Source organism: Acartia tonsa, chromosome 13 (genome assembly GCF_053477335.1).
Source record: "Acartia tonsa isolate MP-2025a chromosome 13, ASM5347733v1, whole genome shotgun sequence".
In the NCBI taxonomy this organism is placed as follows: domain Eukaryota; kingdom Metazoa; phylum Arthropoda; class Copepoda; order Calanoida; family Acartiidae; genus Acartia; species Acartia tonsa.
The window spans coordinates 8,484,941-8,498,857 of record NC_137272.1 but is presented as its reverse complement, the minus strand read 5'-3'; positions in this window follow the sequence as shown (position 1 = coordinate 8,498,857).

Here is a 13,917-nt window from a genome sequence, read left to right as displayed (position 1 = left end):
TTATAATATTTCGTTTTCGCATTTTTATTTTCTTGAAGAAAAAAATTATCAATTAATAATCTTTTTATATCAGTGTGTGAGAGGGTATTACCAACTGCTAAACTGATATGGTTCTTCTTTACAATAAAGTTTTTATATGTTTAGTTAAAGTTTATACCTACTTTGGAGGAGGATACAACAATACCCTACAAGAAAAATTTACCCTATAATAATTATTTCCCTGGTTTTAGGCAATAATGTTATCAAATTACATATGTACAGATGGACGGACGGACAGAGTGTCCTAAAATGCAGAAAAGCTTTACAATTTACTCATTACTAGCGGCTACGCCCCCTAGAGGCCTCTAGGGGCACTTGAGGAGTGTGGAAATTAAATTTAATAAAATTAGCGGCGATTTCTATTAAGAGGGTGGTGGTACCGTCCCCCAAAATAGTTATAAACCTTCCCAGGGCCTATGAGATGTTACCCTGTAAACAGATCCTTTAGTACAAACCTGTTACTTTTTAAAAGGATTTTGATAAGCTGATTAAACATCGACCAATGTTGGACTAATTCATCTTTTTCCTTATCGACAAATTTTGTTGTTGTTCGAATTCAAAGCGTTGAAAGCGTTTAAAATCAAAGTCATGGAAAAATATCGTACATATAATATTTGGTTCGTAGCTGCTAGAAATAATTTGCCGGAACAAACGGCCGTTAAATTATTATTTTTAAAAGCGTAGCTTTTCTATATTAAAAGCGAAGCTTTTCTATAATTAGGGTTGGTCCGTCCGTACGTCTGAAATGGATAGCTTTTTTCATTAATTTAGGCATGTTAGAATTGTCCTATCGATTTTAAATTTTGCATGGTGATTTCTGTAGTAGTTAGGTACGATTTAGAAAGCGTAGCAACTCTATAATCATTACCAGAATGACCTCACGTCCATTTCAAACATGTTGATTTTTTACATTTTTAACAACTAATTTTTTTGTGATCTTATTATCCGATAGTTCTGATTTTTGGTATACTGATTTCTAGGACAACAAAGGACAATATTATAAGCAAAGCAACTCTATAATCAAGTCCTAAAAATGTAAGTATGTCCATAAACATTATCCTGTATCATAAAGTTTTTCAACAAATTTACTCACAATTTTGCTTTGACTCTTATTCATTTATATTTTAATTTTTAGTTTTGACACTATACAAGTGGTAATGTCCGTTTGTCCTACCGCTTCAGGGCTTCGCTTTTATGGATGTTGTCATCCTTGTTTATATCAAAGCTACTATACATACAATCAAAAATGTCCATCCGTCTGCCTGTAAGCAACGATATTAGCAATTTCTCGGTGGTTTGTGATCAATATAGACAATCTAAAGATCTAAAAGGATAAGACAATGGCCGATAAATTAATGTTCGCCCCCCATGATGATGCACAAAATTAACCCTTCTGTGGAATAAACATTTGGACACTCAAGTTAATGAACCAATCAAAATTCAACGAATGTCCTCAAAGTTCCTGAGCCAACGAAGAAGAAAACATTAATATAACTTTGGGGACTAGTGTAATTAACACCTTCCCCTTCCTCCCTGATATAATTACCTTGGTCCGTTGGTCTGTAGGTTAAGCTACAAAAGACTAAGAAATATTTCATGAAAAAGGTTTAGTGATTTTCTTACTTTTTAGTAGCGAAGCTACTCTATAATTCGAAATGTCCGTCCGTCCGTCTGTCCGTCCGTCTGTCTGAGACAAAGTGGGGGAAACGTGATTTTCTCAGCTCCTATTAAAGATAGACAGCTGAAATTTTTAGTGAAGATTCCCATGACATATGCGCATCTAATCTATACATTGTTTTGTCCATGTGTTTGTTAATTAGGGTGCTAGATCGATTCCTAGATTTTTTTGTTTTTGTAATTTTCTCAACTCTTTTTTAAGACAGACGACTGAAATTTTCAGGGATTTAGTAAATTTACATCCTACATATTTTTACTACGTTTCATTAAAATTTGTATATTGATTGGGGTGCTAGATCGATTCCTAGTTTTTCAAGTTTTCATGAATATCTCAACTCCTGTTCAAGATAAACGGCTGGAATATTTAGGGACTAATTAAGTCAACATTCTACACATTTCTATAAAGTTTTTTTAAGATATGATAATTGGTTGGGGTGCTAGATCGATTCCTAGTTTTTAAAGTTTTCGTGATTTTTTCGACTCCTGTTTAGGATAAACAGCTGGAATTTTTAAGGATTAAATAAGTCAATATTAAACATATTTTTGCCAAGTTTGATTAAGACTTGCCATGGGTTGGGGTGCTAGATCAATTCCTAGATTTTATGTTTTTCTTCATGCTTCAAAAGATTTTCTACATTTTTAAAAGGTTTCGTGATTTATTTCATGTATGTCTTTTTAACATACTCAAAAGATTATTTTTTCCTGATGTCTATAAATAAATTTTGAGCTTCGCTACTTATGGATGTTGTCATCCTTGTTTATTTTACTAAATATCTGCTCTATTATATTCTTTAGTTTGTCTATCTGTTATCTTTTATGCTTCGCTAATCATAGATGTTGTCGTCCTTGTCGTGTTATGATTATTTGAAATAGATTATTGAAGCGTACATTCTATACGAAAGAAAAACAAGTCACTAACCATTTCAGCGATTTTAGGGATAAGACAATGGTTGAAAAAAATGTTGTATACAGTTATGATGGATAAAATTACCCTTTATGCAGATCAAAATTAATGGAAAAACGATTAGACACCCCAATTAAGATTAAAGAAAAATCTTACTCCCAAAAGTTTTTTAGCCTATTAATAGTTTATGATTTATACTAATACCCAAGTACAGAAAAGCGTACAAACGACCCTAACTGTAGAGAAGCTACACTTTCAAACAATGTAATCGAACAAGAAATCCAATTTGCTAGTGGTTTTTTCTCTCAGGGATATTTAGGGATAAGACAATAGACTATAGATTAATGTACAGTAATAACTCATGAAGAATAAAATAATAAAATTCTCCTGTCTTTAGATCAATATCATTGGTCAACAAATTTTGACACTGCTAGCTTGAACCAACCAATTAGAAGTCACTTCCCGGACCATCCGTGATTTTTTGTGTACACTTTTGATAAATAAGTAGAAAAACGCTATTTTTAAACTTGGCACTTTAGTTCAGACAGGAAAATTAGTCAATAATTTTTCTTTCATAAATACATGTTATATTGTTTATTAAAAGCGAAGATTTTCTATAATTATAGGGTAGGTTCGTCCTTTCGTATGTCCAGAACGGATTGCTTTTTTGTTTTGTTAAAATTGTCTAATCGATTTCAAATTTTACATGGTGATTCCTGTAGTAGTTAGGTATGAATTAGAAAGCGTAGCAACTGTATAATCGTTAACAGAATTTCCATACGACCATTTTAAACATGTTAATTCTTAACAACAAATTCTTTATGTGATTTTTCGAGTTCTGATTCCTAGGACAACAAAGTACAATATTATAAGCGAAGCATCACTACAATCAAGTCCTAAAAACGTAAGTATGTTATTAAACATTATTCTGTATCTAAGTAGTTTTTAGTAGCGAAGCTACTCTATAATTTGAAATGTCCGTCTGTATGTCTGTCTGTATGTATGTATGTATGTCTGAAACGTTTTGGGGGAAACGTGATTTTCTCAGCTCATACAAAAGATAGAGGGCTGAATTTTTTGTCAACATTCCCATCAATAAGGAGCATAATTAAGTATAAAACATCGTTAGCGGGCGGACTGCTTTTAAGCAGCTTTGTAGCCGCTTTTAATTTTCAAAACTGATTTTCTTAGAAACTTCTTGTCAACATTTCCATCAATATGGAGCATAATTTTGTATAAAACATCAATAGCGGTTGGACTGCTTTTAAGAAAGAAGGCTGAAACTTCTTGTCAACAATCTTATTGATATGAAGCATTACTAAGCATTAAACATCAATAGCGGTCAGACTGCTTTTAAGCAGCTTTTTAGCCGCTTTTATTTTTCAAAACTGATTTGCTCGGCTCCTGTAAAAGATAAAAGGCTGAAACTTCTTGTCAATTTTTCTATTAATATGGAGCATAATTAATTATGAAACGTCAATAGCGGTCGGACTGCTTTTAAGCAGCTTAGAGCCGCTTTTATTTTTTAAAACTGATTTTCTCGGCTCCTGTAAAAGATAGAAGGCTGAAACTTCTTGTCAACATTCCCAACAATATGAAGCATAATTAAGTATTCATCATCAATAGCGGCAAGACTGCTTCTAAACAGCTCTTTAACCGCTGTTACTTTTTGCAACAGATTTTCTCGGCTCCTAACTTTGGTAGTCTGATTGATTTTAAGCTGCTTTTCTTTTTAAAACTTTCAGAAACCTTAATTTTTCAAAGTTTCATGATTTTAAGTTTTTCATATTTATTTGCATATTTATCTCTTTCTTTTCTTTGTTATGATAACAGTTAATCAGCTCTATAAATTACTTTGTCTGTTTGTCTTTTTTATTATAGATTTTGTGCTTCGCTACTTATGGATGTTGTCATCCTTGTTTAATAAACTTAATTACAATTTTTAGACTTTTTATACATTTCTTTTCTGATTATTATGTTCTGACACTCTACACGTGTTATTGTTTGTTAGAGCTTCGCTTTCATGGATGTTGTAATCCTTGTATTTTTATGTTGAAATTTTACTTTCATAAAGTTGAAGTCAAAGTACATAAGATAAGTTTAATTAGTGGTTTCCCTTCAAATGTCTAATATCGAGCGCATCCCCACAACACTAATTTTAACCCTTACAGATCGTGCCCCAATTCCCACCTTAATAGATCGGGGGGGGGGGGGGGGGCTCCAAGAGCCCCCCCTCTATCTCGGCTCCTGTTACAGATAAAGACGTAAAAATTTTTTTCTGGTGGTTCATGCGTATTTTTAGAGAAAATTACTTTTTCTAGTCATAGCGGTCAGACCGCTCCTTAGCCGCTAAATTTTAAAACAGCTGTAGAGCGGCCAATTTTGCAGCTAGGATGACCAAATTTTAGGACGAACTTTTATTTTTCATAACAAAAAAATTAATTTTTCTGACCATCGCCGAAAAAAGGGCAAATAACGGAAACCGCCATTTTCGGCGGTTACGGCGGTAAACAGGCGGTTGGCGGCGCCAATAAATATTTTTATCTGTTTATTGTTGCTCAAGGACTTACCAAAAAAAATTATAGGTCTCTAGCTGTAATAGAAGCCACGATATTCCTAATATATGTCTGTAGTAAAAGCCGGACAAAAATCGGTCAAAAAGTCGGTCAGGGAGCGGTCAAACGGTCATAACACCACTTTTCTCAGAAGGTCATTGATATCTAAGTATTCACCAAAAAAATTTTAGGTTATTACCTTATACACAAAAGTCATAATGTAGAAATTAAGATTTATTTAGAATTTTTTCTAATTTTGGTGCTACCCAACCGACTTTGACCGGACACCACGACCGACACAGACCAGATATCCTAATAAAATCAACTCTTGCCGACGTATAATTACTAAACTTAAAAAGTCATGAAGTCACAGCTCTCTATCTTACCTACAAAAAAATGAGATTGAAAAAACTAGAGGGAGGGGCTCTTGGAGTCCCCCTTCCCCCGATCTATAAGGGTTAAAGTAAGGGGCATGGAATAGGAGAAAAAAAAGAACATTTTTAATATATTTATTTTAAAAAATACAAGGGGTTGGTTAAGAACTCAATAGACACTTAAAAATGACATCTTTAAAATTTTGAAAAAATGTTTGTATATTATAAGGCTCTTGTTTGTCGAATGTTTTTAAAATAATTATTCCTAGGACAAAAAAATGTAATCATGTATCCTGTATTTACGTAAATTTGATCACATTTACATGTAATTATATTTTGACTTAAAAATTTATATTATTTTTATCAAGTTCTGACACTCTACAAGTATTTTTAATTGTTTTATGTTTATCAATTGATGGAAAGAACCCAAAGTCTAATCCCCCTTTTCTCTTCGTGGGAATTGGTCTATATTTTAAAATGTTGGAGGTTAAAAAAAATATTTTGACAGTATAAACGGTAGAGGATTTTAAGAATGGAGGGGACATTGGTTGTTTTATTACACTAGTCCCCAAAGTCTTATAGTAATGTTTTCTTATTCATTGGCTTAACAACCTTGGGGACTTTTATTGCATTTTGTTTTTTTGTCTCGTATAGTTGAGTATCAAAACGTTTCATTAATTTTGTAATTTTGTGTATCATTTTTGGGAATGTACATCAATTTATCGGCTATTGTCTTATCCCTTTAGATCCATGGGAGGATTCTCATCCTGAAATTTAAGATATTTTGTGATAAGTGAAGTGTAAATGAAAGAAATGGAAAAGCACATTTGGAGTTTAAATTCATTTGCTATTGGACCATTTTTGTCCTCCCCCCCCCCCCGCTTTTTACAATCTACTTGAAATGTCTGTCAAGACAAACCCCAAACTGTCTCAGTTTTGAGCAAGACGATTCCTGTGACGTCATATAAAATGGGAAGGGGGGAAGAAAATCTCTTTCCTTTTCTCCCATATCTTTTGAAGAGATTTTCTCCCCCCCCCCTTCCCTTTTTCTTTCCCGAAACGTATATGACGTAACTGGAATCGTCTTGCTCAAAACTGGGACATTTTGGGGTTTGTCAATGTCAACATACACTTTCAATTAATAATGAAATTACTAAAATGGACATGGAATACGTGGATATTTTGAAAGATTATCGAATACCTGGATAAAATGTTTCTACCAGCTGGCTAATATAAGGACACCCCTCATTCCTCCACTCTTATGACTTTGCCCAACCCACTTCTATGACCTTGAGGAACTTATTGAACAATATACTATAATTATATCAGCAACCTAAATGGACGACAAAAAATCCACTGTCACAATATCTACAGAATCTATATCAAAGAACTTCTTTGGTCTATAACCATTATCACTTCAGTCTTATTTAATACTTATATTTATTTTGCGGGAACTTTTGTTTAATGAAATCTTCCAATTTTTAACATTTACAAAACAGCCTACTTTATTATATCAAGATCCATGACAGATCTATATAGGAAATAAATGTCTATATATGAGCTCAAGTTTTCCAAGCGATAAATGTTTAAAACTCATAGTGCTCCAATAATCCGTAATAAACTCTCATTGACCAGAACGATAAGACCCATTATTTTACTGTATAAAGAATAAATTCATTTTTTTTATTTTGTTGCTATTTGAATTATATTGAAGTATTAAATTTCTATCCATAAAACAGAAAATTTAAATTTATAATATAGTAAATAAAAGAAACCTTAGTTTTAAAATAATTTGATACTAGCGATACCTGCGTAATGTGGTCAGATATTGAACTAAAATATATCAGTTAACTAAACATTTTAACCCTTTCAGGACGATAATTTGTAATAAAAAATATTAAGATCCTAAAATAGTTTAAAGAAAGGGAGAAGATAATGGAAGAATAGGGCTAATAGTCAGAATTCAGATAACCAAAAGAAAGTAAATAAAACATTGAATAAACCTAGCCAATAGCGAGATAATTATATCAAGCCCAACTCTAGTGTAGATATAATGACAACACAAAAAAGATGGGTGTGTAGTGCTACCAAAATTGTTTGTCATGCTCATACCTTCAACTTTCACAAGAAACTTCAAGTATAATGTCGTTTATTTGTTTAACAAAGCTACTCTATAATTTACTTTGTTCGTCCGTCCTTCAGTCCCTCATAACCATCCGTTTATTTAATTATTGTTACGTTTGTCACTCTTGCGTTTGTCCTAAAACCATAATAACTGCACAAAATATAGAATGAAAGGTGGGGGGGGGGGGGTTATTGATGAATCAATAATCGAAAAAATTTCTTCTCTATCTGGATTCTATCGCACATTACTTTTCACATTTATCAAAGCTCTTTGGATATTTACTCTATTTCACCAGAATAAGGAGAGTTTTTCTTTAAAATAATCTTTCCAATTTTTACTTTTATATTAAAGAGTGAATCTACTCTATATGTGACTTATTCAGTCTATCTTTCCATAATATTTTATCAATCCCTTTTTTGTCTTACCACCTATCCTCTTTCCTTTCCTTATTTCCCCATTTTTTCCCAATTCTCCCTTTTTTCTTCCCATATATGCCCCATTTTACCACCAACTTCTCCCACTTTTCCCTTTTTCCTTCCTATATATGCCCCATTTCTCCACCTAACTCTCCCATTTATACTTTCCACCTTCTTGTTCCGTTATCAACCTTTTTTTTCCTTACCCCACTTTTTCCAAATTTCCTTCCCATTTTCTTTCTTTTTCCTACCCCTTCTCTTCCTTTTTCCTACCTTCTTCTCCCTTTTTCTTACCTTCTTCTCCCTTTTACCTACCTTCTTCCTTTTTCCCGACTACTTCTCCTTTTTTCCTACCTTCTTCTCCCTTTTTCCTACCTTTTTCTCCCTTTTTCCTACCTTCTTCTCCCTTTTTCCTACCTTTTTCTACCTTTTTCCTACCTTCTTCTTCCTTTTTCCTACCTTCTTCTCCCTTTTTCCTACCTTCTTCTACCTTTTTCATACCTTCTTCTTCCTTTTCCTACCTTCTTCTACCTTTTTCCTACCTTTTCTCCCTTTTTCTGTACCTTCTTCATCCTTTTTCCTACCTCCTTCTCCTTTTTTCCTACCCATATATTCCCAATTTTTTGTTCCCTTTTCTCTTCAAACTTCTCCTTTTTTCTACCAAATTCTACCTTTTCCTCTCAATTCTACTCTTTCCTACTCAACTCTCTACTTTTCTTTTCTACTTATCCCTTTTCCTTCCAGTTCTCCCTATATTCCTACTCATATATCACCAAACTCTCCTTCTTATCTGAACTTTTCTTCTACGGGGCGTATAGTTGCCTTTTAAGTTATCACTTCATATTCAAAATCTCAGGAATGATATTTTTTACTATTTTCCGTATTCATATCCCTTCCCTAGAAAAGTAGACGCTTTTATCTTTTACCCATCGACAGGTATTAAACACAGGGACAAGGAATACATTTTAAATAAAGTCTATTTTAATTTAAAAATCAAGTGAACTGAATGCAGGGAGGGAGGGGACAATGTTTTAATACCTGTCCATCACTAATTATTATTTGAATTTTATGGAATGTTGGCTTCACCTTGAACCATCTTTTATCAACCACCCCCTTAGATTTCTTTTAAAAAGTAAAACATTTTTTTTCGTTGGGTAAGGTACCGTTACGCTTCATAAAAATGAAAAAAAAACATGATTTAAACAAAGCTGCATTATAAGGCAAATCTATTGCTTTACAGGATATTTATGAATGCACATTTATATATTAAAATATCTGCAAATTTCATCAAGTGGGCTACGGGATGGGGGCTGGTATGTTGCTTTTTGCTAAAAACTGGTAGCTTTGTTAACTAAAGTCCTAAAAATCTGTTCTGAGGATAAAATAGTTTATGAGAAAATTAAGGTTTAGGACTTTTATAATAACAAGTATGACAACATCCATAAGTAGTGAAGCTCAAAAATTATGGATGGATATCCGGAAAAAAATAACTATAGAGCAGTTTCATAAAAAAACATTAAACTAAAAAACTAAAAAATCACGAAACCTTTTAAGATTTATAGCGTGAAAATCTAGGAATCGATCTAGCACCTCAACAAATAAGCAAATCTTAGTGAAACTTTGTGGGGATATGTGAATTGTGAACTTATTTAATCCCTAAATATATCAGCCGTCTTTCTTGAATAGGAGTAAAAAAAACTTAAATATCTAGGAATCGAATTAGCACCCCAACCAATAAGCAAATCTCAGTAAAACTTGATAAAAGTATGCAGAATATTAAGGTATTCAATGCCTGAAAATTTCAGCCGTCTTTCTTGAATAGGAGTTGAGATATTCATGAAAACTTAAACATGTAGGAATCGATCTAGCACCCAAAGAATGTCAACATATTTAACCCCTGAAAGTTTCAGGTTTCTATCTTAAAAAGGGGCCGAGAAAATCATTTCGACATTTCGAATTATACAGTAGCTTCACTATTAATAATGTATGCAATGTTCTTGGTGTTTGAGGTTATATTTAAACGATATATATAGTAGATCTAGATGGTTAATCTATTACCTTAATTCGTCAAACTTAAAAAAGAATTCCAAGAAGACGAACCATTTTGTATTTGAATTTCTATTCAATTCTCTGCAATTATAAGAGCAACGTTGATATGATAAATTTCTCGAAAGCTAACTTTATCATAAGAAATTCATTTAATTATAGCTGACTTATTATAAATAGCGGCTTCGCCCCTAGCCTCTAGGGGCTTTGCCCAAAGAAAAAATTATAAAAAAAATAAAGTACTACTGGTGCTGCTCATAGTCTAATGTGTTCTCAAGAAAATTACTACTGGTGCTGATCATAGTCTAATGTGTTCTTAAGAAAATTAAATTTTTTTGTGGGGGGGAGGGGGGAATTTTCATTTTTTGGGGGTTGGGGGTGTCCCACCCCCCCAAGAAAATAGCTTAAAGCCACTACAGGACCAATAGGTATATACCCTGAAGAGTAGAATCTAATCGGTTCAGTGGTTACTGAGATCTTAAGCTTCAGACTAACGGACGGACGGATGAACAGACAGCCAATTGGTTCAGTGGTTACCGATTTCTTAAGCTTCAGACGGAGAGACAGACATCATTATACTTTGTATTATGGATAAGAAATGTGACTATAATTTATAGCAGACTTATTATGCAAATGAAATTAAAATATAGATGTCATTTCGTATTTGGTTTACAGTCTAACCAATAATATTGCCGGATTGTTCACTCACTGTTTTCCAATTGGCTGATTTAGAGAGTATGTATCTAGTTTATATCTATTTATTTGGGTGATTGGTAAAAAAATTCCTTTTCTCAAAGTGGTACGCAATCATACCCAAACTCGGAATGGTGACGTAAAGGTCTTTTTAAATTGCATATATCACAAAAAGACGATTTTCAAGTCTTAATATTTTCAAAACTACGTGGTAAAAAATTGAAATTCTTTCAAATATATGCCATATAAATATAGTTTAACCCATTAACTAGCAAAACATATGCAGTTCACTAAATTTAGTTCAAATGTATTTCGTGAAACTACCCCTTTCATATATCAGTTTTCATGGTTTTAGAAAAATACATTTTTATATCCTAGCGAATTTTAAAAATATCTTTTATCTTATAAAGAACTAGCGGCTTCGCCCCTAGCATCTAGGGGCTTTTTTCTAAAGGTTTAGGGGAGAATTTTAAAAATTTTGTTTACATTTTTTTTTAGATATTTTCTGTATTTTATAACATTTTATAACTCTTTATATCATTTTATAACTCTTTATAACATTTTATAACTCTTTATAACTTTTTATATTTATTTATATTGATTTATATTATTTAAAACCTTTGAGTTTTTCTTTCTTTTTATTGTTTTTAAAATTTCTTTGCCATTAGCCTTTTTGGGGCTTCGCCCCTACAGGAGAAGGAAGTTTTCACAATCTTTTTGAATTTGATAAAACAAAGTTTAAAAGAAGAAAAGAAATTTAAAAAGAAGAAAAATAATTGAAAATATAAAGAAAATATAAAAAAGTATAAAAAAATATAAAAAGATATAAAAAGATATAAAAATATATAAAAACATAAAAAACATTAAAATTAGAAAAAAATATGAAAATTTTTTTTTTGGGGGGGAAATTTTCATTTTTAGGGGGGGTTGGGGGTGTCCCACCCCCCAAGAAAATAGCTTAAAACCACCACAGGACCAATAGGTATATACCCTGAAGAGTATAATGCATATAAATAATAATGCACCAGGAGAATCTAACATAACTAAAATTTCTCGTGTACAGATGGTACCTAATAAAGATGCTAAATCAATTAGAATGTTGGGTGTCTATCTTGATAGCAACTTGAATTTATCAGAACATTGTAAACATATCCATGGAAAAATTTCTAGATCCTTGTATAGTCTTAATTTAGTCAAAAACATTTTGAACAAAGATTGCATGAAATTAGTTTTTAATGCTCATGTCCAATCACACCTTGAATATTGCTGTAATATTTTAGGCATGGCACCTGAAAAATATTTAAAACCATTAAAAATTGTTCAAAAAAAAGCCATACGCATTATTAGTGGAGCTTCATACAATGAACACACTCCACCCTTGTTTAAAGAAAATAAAATTCTTCCTCTAGCTGAACTTATTAATTATAATATATTTAAATTTATGCTTGATTTTAAATTAGATAGGCTCCCAATTTCTTTTTCTGGCACATGGATTCAAAACAGTCAACGTGGAGCCTATGCTCTGCGCAATGCAGAAGATTTCTATATCCCCAATGTTCGATGTATTTCATTTTTTAAACACCCTTTGTTTAATTTCCCTTGTGTTTATAACGAGTTACCTAATGATTTTAAGAATCTTGAAACTAATAGAATTCTAAACTTGAAAAAAGTGAAGGATTACCTGTTAAATTCGATATAGATTTTTGTACTTTAGTTAAAGATAGAGAACACCATACTAAATTATTTACCAACAAATATTAATATTTACATCATACGTGACTACTATAATTTAATACTTCTATACCTGAACCAACCCACCTTGTCCTGCTTGGGCTTCCACCGAGCCACCACTCCTGACAACAACATCACCATTTTACTATTAATATTAATTACTCTATTCCGGAACCAGCTTTACAGGCAAGCTTTCCTTGTAACAGTGGATAGCTTACATGCCTTCTTGGAATCTGGATCACATGGATCTTACCTTTTATGAACTCGACCAAAATCATCATGATTTACAATATACAACAATAGTAATAATTAATAAAAATATTTTATTTGTAAACATATTGTCAATTTGATCTCATGTAATAAATATTTTAGCATTTTAGCATTTTAGCATTTAGCATAGAATCCGATCGGTTCAGTGGTTACCGAGATCTTAAGCTTCAGACGGACGGACAGACGGACGGACGGACGGACGGACAGACATCAAGCTATTTTGTATTATAGATATAGGTAAATCAAATAATATTGTTCTGCAAAAATTGAAGTATGAAATTTGCGACACCCTTTAAATATTGCGTATGACCGTGTACAAATTTGAAAAACGGAATTTTCTTACACGTCAACTTTATTTACACCTAGGAAATTCAAATAAGTGAAAGTTAAACAACCATTCAAGGTTTTTAATTTTCATTTCATGCAAAGGGTTTAAAAGTACAATATTCTGGAAATAACTGGTCTGACAATTTCAATGGATATAGAATATACGTGGATATTATGACAGGGGAAAAATTGTCGTTGGTTTAGGTTGCTAATATAGACATTACTTATTGGTCAGTTCGTTCATCAAGTAGGTAGGTATGGGGTAAAGGGGGTAGATGGGGGGTATCGTTATTTTAGCCCGTTGTGAATTTCACTTTAACATGATCCAAGTTATTATTATATATCCATTTCACTTTCTTGGGGGGGGGGGGGGGAAATCATTTGGGGGTGAAAAAAGGAAAGGCAAGTCTTCCCAATTTCAATTTTAAGGGGGGTGTTGACACCCCCATTCGCCCCCTTTCTGTACGCTACAGTTCATTTGTCTGACTTATCTGACTGATTTGTTAAGCTTTTCGTTTTTGGATATTGTCATCCTTGTTTTCGGCAAACAAGATTTTTAATTTCTTTTTTTACGAGACACTTTTACAAGCTATTAAAAACAAGGATAATAACATCCATAAAAGCGAAGCTCTTAAATGAGACGGTAGGAAAAGGCCGATAAACTGATGTACATCCCCAATGATTATACACAAAATTACTTTAGATTATAATTAGTTGTTAAAACGTTAGAACTCTCAACTTATGGAACCAACCCATCAAA